This window comes from Procambarus clarkii, chromosome 22 (genome assembly GCF_040958095.1).
Source record: "Procambarus clarkii isolate CNS0578487 chromosome 22, FALCON_Pclarkii_2.0, whole genome shotgun sequence".
Lineage (NCBI taxonomy): Eukaryota > Metazoa > Arthropoda > Malacostraca > Decapoda > Cambaridae > Procambarus > Procambarus clarkii.
Genome location: NC_091171.1, coordinates 36,633,803 through 36,640,792, shown reverse-complemented (window position 1 = coordinate 36,640,792; position 6,990 = coordinate 36,633,803). Strand labels below are relative to the sequence as shown.

At 40.1% G+C, this 6,990-nt stretch overlaps 1 pseudogene; it reads right to left on the bottom strand.

Moving 5' to 3' along the window:
• Positions 1-3,856: 3,856 nt before the first annotated feature.
• Positions 3,857-6,990, bottom strand: part of LOC138367517 (protein trapped in endoderm-1-like) — a 5,507-nt pseudogene continuing 2,373 nt past the window's right edge.

The window sequence follows — 6,990 nt, the reverse complement described above, 5'->3', positions numbered from 1 at the left end:
GGCCCTTGCAAGGGACCCTCAGACCCACGAGAGGAGTTCTCGGAACCCGAATTTTGTCTATTTCCAGGACAACCAACAGTCTCTCTACAAGCATAAATTCCGTTAAACGCTATTTAATGTACTGAAACAAACACACACACACAGGACACTGTTTCCCATTTTCATGGAGTGGAGAAACATTAGCGCATAAGGAAACGGAGAGTGATGTAATGACCTTTGTTAAGTCGTGTTATTGTAATTCAGAGCATCTTCGGGCGTATATATAGTGTTTGTCTGTCTTTGTGTATGTTCAAAGCTGGAGGCCAGACTCTTGGGACTAGCTTCACCCAAATTTGCAGGGGGAATGGTCTGGGTTATGGGACGGTCATAAGTTGGTCGTGTTAGACCTAATGCAGATGCGTTTCGAAATATTAGCAATTATAAAAAAAAACTGGGAGATTTTCATGGTATCAAGTGTGATATATGGAAATAGAGGAGATAAAAGGAAACCCAGGCATCTGAGATTCATACTTTTGTTTCAGTGCTTCTTAAGAGAGTTAGGGTGGTAGAGGACGAAGACATAGCTAGAGACATAGCTTGATAACGACAGGAAGAGATCAATAGGTAGAAATAGAGAGAGAGAGAGAGAGAGAGAGAGAGAGAGAGAGAGAGAGAGAGAGAGAGAGAGAGAGAGAGAGAGAGAGAGAGAGAGAGAGAGAGAGAGAGAGAGAGAGAGAGAGAGAGAGAGAGAGAGAGAGAGAGAGAGAGAGAGAGAGAGAGAGAGAGAGAGAGAGAGAGAGAGAGAGAGAGAGAGAGAGAGAGAGAGAGAGAGAGAGAGAGAGAGAGAGAGAGAGAGAGAGAGAGAGAGAGAGAGAGAGAGAGAGAGAGAGAGGGGGGGGGGAGACTGACAGACAGACCCGGCAATGTTGGGTATATATATACATATGCGAACAAGCCTGAATGGTCCCCAGGCATATATGCAACTGAAAACTCCACACCCCAGAAGCAGTATGGGTTCGAGTCACTTCTGGGGTGTGGAGTGAAACTCCACACCCCAGAAGTGTATAACTCCGGTTTGTGCTTCGGAGAAGCTGCGGGAGCTCGTGAGACAGTAAGTACTCCAGGTTGCAATTCTTTTAATCATGTCGTGGCGCAATCGACTAAGGAGCGTCTGGGATCATCCCGGACGTAGGTTCGAACCCTCATCGCGGCCCTTGTAGATTTGTACACTCAAAACACAGAAAAACACTAGAACTACTTTGAAAAACTATGAAAACACACTAAAAATCGCTCATACAACTAAAACTCAAAATCTGTTTGTATTCTAATAACTGTTTGTGATTTTAATTTTTGTGAGTGTTTATGAGAGATTTTGAATGCGTTTTTATAGATTTTCAAAGTATTTGGAGTGTTTTCCCCGTGTTTTAAATGTTTTTGAGTGCATTTTGAGTTTTTTAAACGTATCTGAGTGACTTTTGTGTTTCTGAGCGCATTTGAGTGAATTTTGAGTTTTTGAATGACTTTGTCTTAGTTTCGAATGTTTTTGAGTGTTCTTTAAATATTTAAATAACATAAGTTAGGATATATAACCAGCAGGATAAGTAAGTATCTGAACACCTGCAGGATATCAGGACACCTCAGTAAACAGCAATAAAACAACTGACACAATATCCATATTTAATAATTATAATAATAATAATAAACTTGAACTAATAATTAGCAGCAACGTGGTAATAACATTAACAGCCATAACAATTAGATAAATGCAAAATAACGATAATAACTATATTAAATAATAGTAAAAAATACTATGTATATACATATGTATATGTGTACAGAGATCAATAATCAATAATAATAATAATAATAATAAAGAATATTTATATGTGCAGAGAGATCAATAACCTGTCATGTATTAAATACAAAGGTATCATATTTGAGAGATCAAATACCGGTAATTAGCGAGTTATTTCACCTTTCAAATTTATTGGCTTTCCCCACACACACACACACACACACACAACACACAACACACACACACACACACACACACACACACACACACACACACACACACAGGTATGATAGGGAAATGGGACAGGAGTCATTGCTGTAAACAACGATGGCTGGAAAGGCGGGATCCAAGAATCAATGCTCGATCCTGCAAGCACAAATAGATGAGTACAAATAGGTGAGTACACACACACACACAATGTATATCTATATTAAATTGATGTGTGTGTGTGAGCTTTAACTATATTAGTCATATATTTCTTTCCGGGTGAGAACTTCTCCGTCCTAAAACTGGGAAGGGAAGGAATGGAAAGAGGGACAAATATGGGAAAGGGGAGAAATGCAGATGATGAGTCACAATAACAAAGCTGAAGATATGGTGACTACACCACACATCAGAGAGAACTACGGGCTCACCATAGCCCGTGCTACTTGAAACTTTTTGTTCCAGGTAGCGACTCTTTAACAACAACAACCACACATCAGAAAAATCAAAGAACGACGACGTTTCGGTCCATCCTGGACCGTTCACACGACATGATAATGTATTCATCATCTTCTGATGTGTCGTTTGTTCATCAGAGGATGACAGGAAAAGGGGGTGAGAAATTGGAAGGGGAAGAAATAATAATGTATGTGTCATTCTATCCTCCAAAATAATAATACCGTACATAGGCGGACAGTACAAAAAGTTAACTTTTTTGTGTTTAAAAGAAAGTCCAGGTTTTGTACACACATACACACACACACACAAAATATATATATATATATATTATATATTATATATATATAATATATATATATATATATATATATATATATATATATATACATATATATACATATATAGATATATATATATATAATATATATATATATATATAATATATATATATATATATATATTCTATATCTTCTCTTCCCAGTTTATAGGACAGGGAGGTTCTAACCGGGAAAGAAAAACAAGAGTAATATAGTTAAAACTCACACACATCAATTTAATATAAACATAAAAAGTATCCCTCGTCCATTCACTACATCCTCCACACTCTGTCAGTGACAAGCACCTCCACGGGGATATATAAACTGAGAGATATGTATCCCACATCTCAGTGTGTATTCACTCAGAGTTTACTATAGCTCTGGTCTACATCCGGAACTAAAGTATACATAATGGCTGGCTAGACAGAACTTTTGTGGCCATGTTAACCCACCAGAGGTTGATAGGTTTACAGCCAACAATAAACCAAGCACTACCACACTCCAGCAGTCATCCAAAATAGCTACCCACTATCATAAGGCCAAGTGTGCAGTGTTTCTCGTGCATTGTCATATTCATTCCATTTAAATACATTTATTCTCTTGGTACTATCGGCTTTCAGGCAGTCCTTGCCTCACGCGTAATAATTAGTAAAACTGAGACGTCTTCTTCAATATTGTATATACAATCCAATAAAGAAGTAATTTCATGGATTTACATCTGAGTGTCTCTGAAACGTGAAAGGATTTCACTGCTCACTGTGGATTACCTTTCAATTCACAGCGTGGTAACAGTGTCCCAAGGTGGTTTACACGGTAACGTCTCTAACATTGAGAGCAGTGGTCCACCGTGAGTGTAAACCTCCTGGGAGAGGGACATCAGTTACTTAGAGGGATCCACTGTGACTGTCGAACCCTTGGTAGATAATTATATTACTGAAAGGGATCCACTGTAACTATTGAACCCATAGACGATGGAGTTCAGTAACTAGAAATGATCCACTGTGTCTGTTGAACATCTGGGAGAAGGAGTTTAGTTACTAGAAGTGCTCTACTATGACTGTCGGACCTCTGTGAGAGAGAGTTTCATTACAGGAGGAGCTGCTCAGAAAGTGAAAGCCGAGAGAGGCAACATGCCGCCATCGGCTCCAAGGTCTGACTCAGGGAACCCCAGCGAGCTATAAAGAGGAAGAATGGCAACAGAGCCACTCCGAACGATAACAGATGATAGCTGCAAAACAGATGGACTTTTACTACAGTTACATATAAGTGATTTATACGATTTCCAAATTTGTTCTAAAATCAGTTTGAAGAACTGCTTGTAAGCCTTCCTGTAGTTGGCGTTGCTGGCGGCGTAGACGAGGAAGTTGATGCCGTACTCGGTCCAGTAATTCATGTAGATGGCGATGCCGAGAGGGACGCGGTTAATGTTATCAGCCAGCGTGAGCGCTCTGTACACGCAGACGGGGATGACGCAGATCAGGTAGAGCAACAGCAGCCCCAGCAGGAGAGCAGTTGACCTCAGCATCCTGTGGAATCGCTGCCGCACCAGGTCCTGAGCCCTTCGGGGACATAAAAGAAAATAAATATATACTAATATATATATATATATATATATATATATATATATATATATATATATATATATATATATATATATATATATATATATATAATATATATATATATATACAGACAGCAGGTTCTCTTTTAAACATGTCTCATTGAATATGACAGCATATTCTGTATTAACTATCTTCTGGTTTAGGGCGTCTATCCCTCTAACTATTATTCTTGCATGAGGGTTTAATTGAAAGAGGAGTTCTCCAAAATTAATGTTCGTTTCGTATAGCTGGAACACATTCAGGTTTTGAAATTCTCCAAAAATTTCCTCAAGAGCAGGAGGAGTGCCTGAATTAGCTACGCAGCATAAGGGTAATATGCTCTTCATGTCCTTCCATTCATTTGTGTGCTTTAAATTTGGTTTCTGTTTGACTCTTTGCCTTTTCAAAGAAAGTAAATTATGCTTTCTTAATCTCCTTTTATATGGAAAGGTCTTGAGGCAGAGGATTAACTTTGCCATCCTTCTCTGAACACTTCAGTGTCATCTTATGTCTATTTAATGGTACCATAAACGTCACTACATCACATTAATGAAGCCTAACAAGAGTAAGAGAAACTCCAAAGCTAAACAACCCCAGTACTACTTTACATCACCAGTGTGAGATTAACGCAGTACTCTCCTTCCTTACATTCCAGCAGCTCGCAGCATCCTGGTGTTCCTCCAGATCTGGAAGATGATGCTGAGGCTGCCAGTAAACATGAGGCAGCAGGGCAGGAGGGACTCCAGGCAGAAAAAGTAGAAGCGTCCCTTGGCATTGGTCATATCGCACTTGTAGTTGGTGCTGTCGTAGTTGAACTGGTCCTGCAAAGAGCAACCACCATACGTGACACATGTTCCTGCTAGTTCCTGCAACTGTAAATGTATGTTAAATGGAACAATAAATCTCAAATTAAGAAGAACATATAGGCAAGTAGGAATTATTTAGTATACACACATCCCAGTCGAAGCCACTACCGATTTCCCCAGTTTCATCTACATTTCTTTCAGACTAGTTCTTAATATCTTGGAATCTATTCACATCCTCAAAGTGAGATCCGAGTTAAATAGCATCTCCAGAGTCCTCCACTCAAGTATTCACATACTAGTTCAGCCCATCCTCATGACAAAAGCCAAGTGTTCATTAAATCAGCCGCCAAGCTTCCTGTTTATATATTAAAACACTCCTCATGCTGCTCACAGCAGATAATCTCAGAATTTTTCGTGAACAGAGCATCGCTTACTCTCAGTGTTCGAATTGTACTTCTGTGAATACAAATAGTTACCAACAGGACCTAAACTCTTACACAAATCTAGTCCACAATGTTACCAAACCCTGATATATAATAATAATAATATATATATGAGAAAACATCGATTTTTCAATGCACTGTACTCCCCACCTGTTGAAGATTCCGAGGACTAGTATCCCCGCGGTCCGGTCTCTGAGCAGGCCTCGTGGTTACTGGTCTGATCAACCAAGCTGTTCGATGCGCCTGCTCGTAGCCTGACATAAAATTCACAGCCTGGTTATTCAGGTATCATTACGTTTAACCAGTACATAAAAGTCAATGACTGCCCCTTGAGGGTTGTCGCAGCTTGGACAAGCATAAACTGGGGACGGGTTGTACTAATTTTCGTCTTCAACAAGTGTGTCGTTAGCTTTGCTTACGTTTTAGTTCTCCTTCTGTACACATATTATATTTTAACTTATTATATCTTTCGTATTCTATTAATTGGCACTGATATATATATGTAATATATATATATATATATATATATATATATATATATATATATATATATATATATATATAACTGAAAACTCACACCCCAGAAGTGACTCGAACCCATACTCCCAGAAGCAACGCATCTGGTATGTACAAGACGCCTTAATCCACTTGACCATCACGACCGGACATAATGAGGTGATAGCCGAGGCTATTTGAACCACCCCACCGCCGGCACTCGGATAGTTATCTTGGGCATAGCATTTTACCAAATCACCTCATTCTTTTGGGGCAACACGTGAGGAACACAAATGCGAACAAGCCTGAATGGTCCCCAGGACATATGCAACTGAAAACTCACACCCCAGAAGTGACTCGAACCCATACTCCCAGAAGCAACGCATCTGGTATGTACAAGACGCCTTAATCCACTTGACCATCACGACCGGACATAATGAGGTGATAGCCGAGGCTATTTGAACACCCCCACCGCCGGCACTCGGATAGTTATCTTGGCATAGCATTTTACCAAATCACCTCATTCTTTTGGGGCAACACGTGAGGAACACAAATGCGAACAAGCCTGAATGGTCCCCAGGACATATGCAACTGAAAACTCACACCCCAGAAGTGACTCGAACCCATACTCCCAGAAGCAACGCATCTGGTATGTACAAGACGCCTTAATCCACTTGACCATCACGACCGGACATAATGAGGTGATAGCCGAGGCTATTTGAACCACCCCACCGCCGGCACTCGGATAGTTATCTTGGGCATAGCATTTTACCAAATCACCTCATTCTTTTGGGGCAACACGTGAGGAACACAAATGCGAACAAGCCTGAATGGTCCCCAGGACATATGCAACTGAAAACTCACACCCCAGAAGTGACTCGAACCCATACT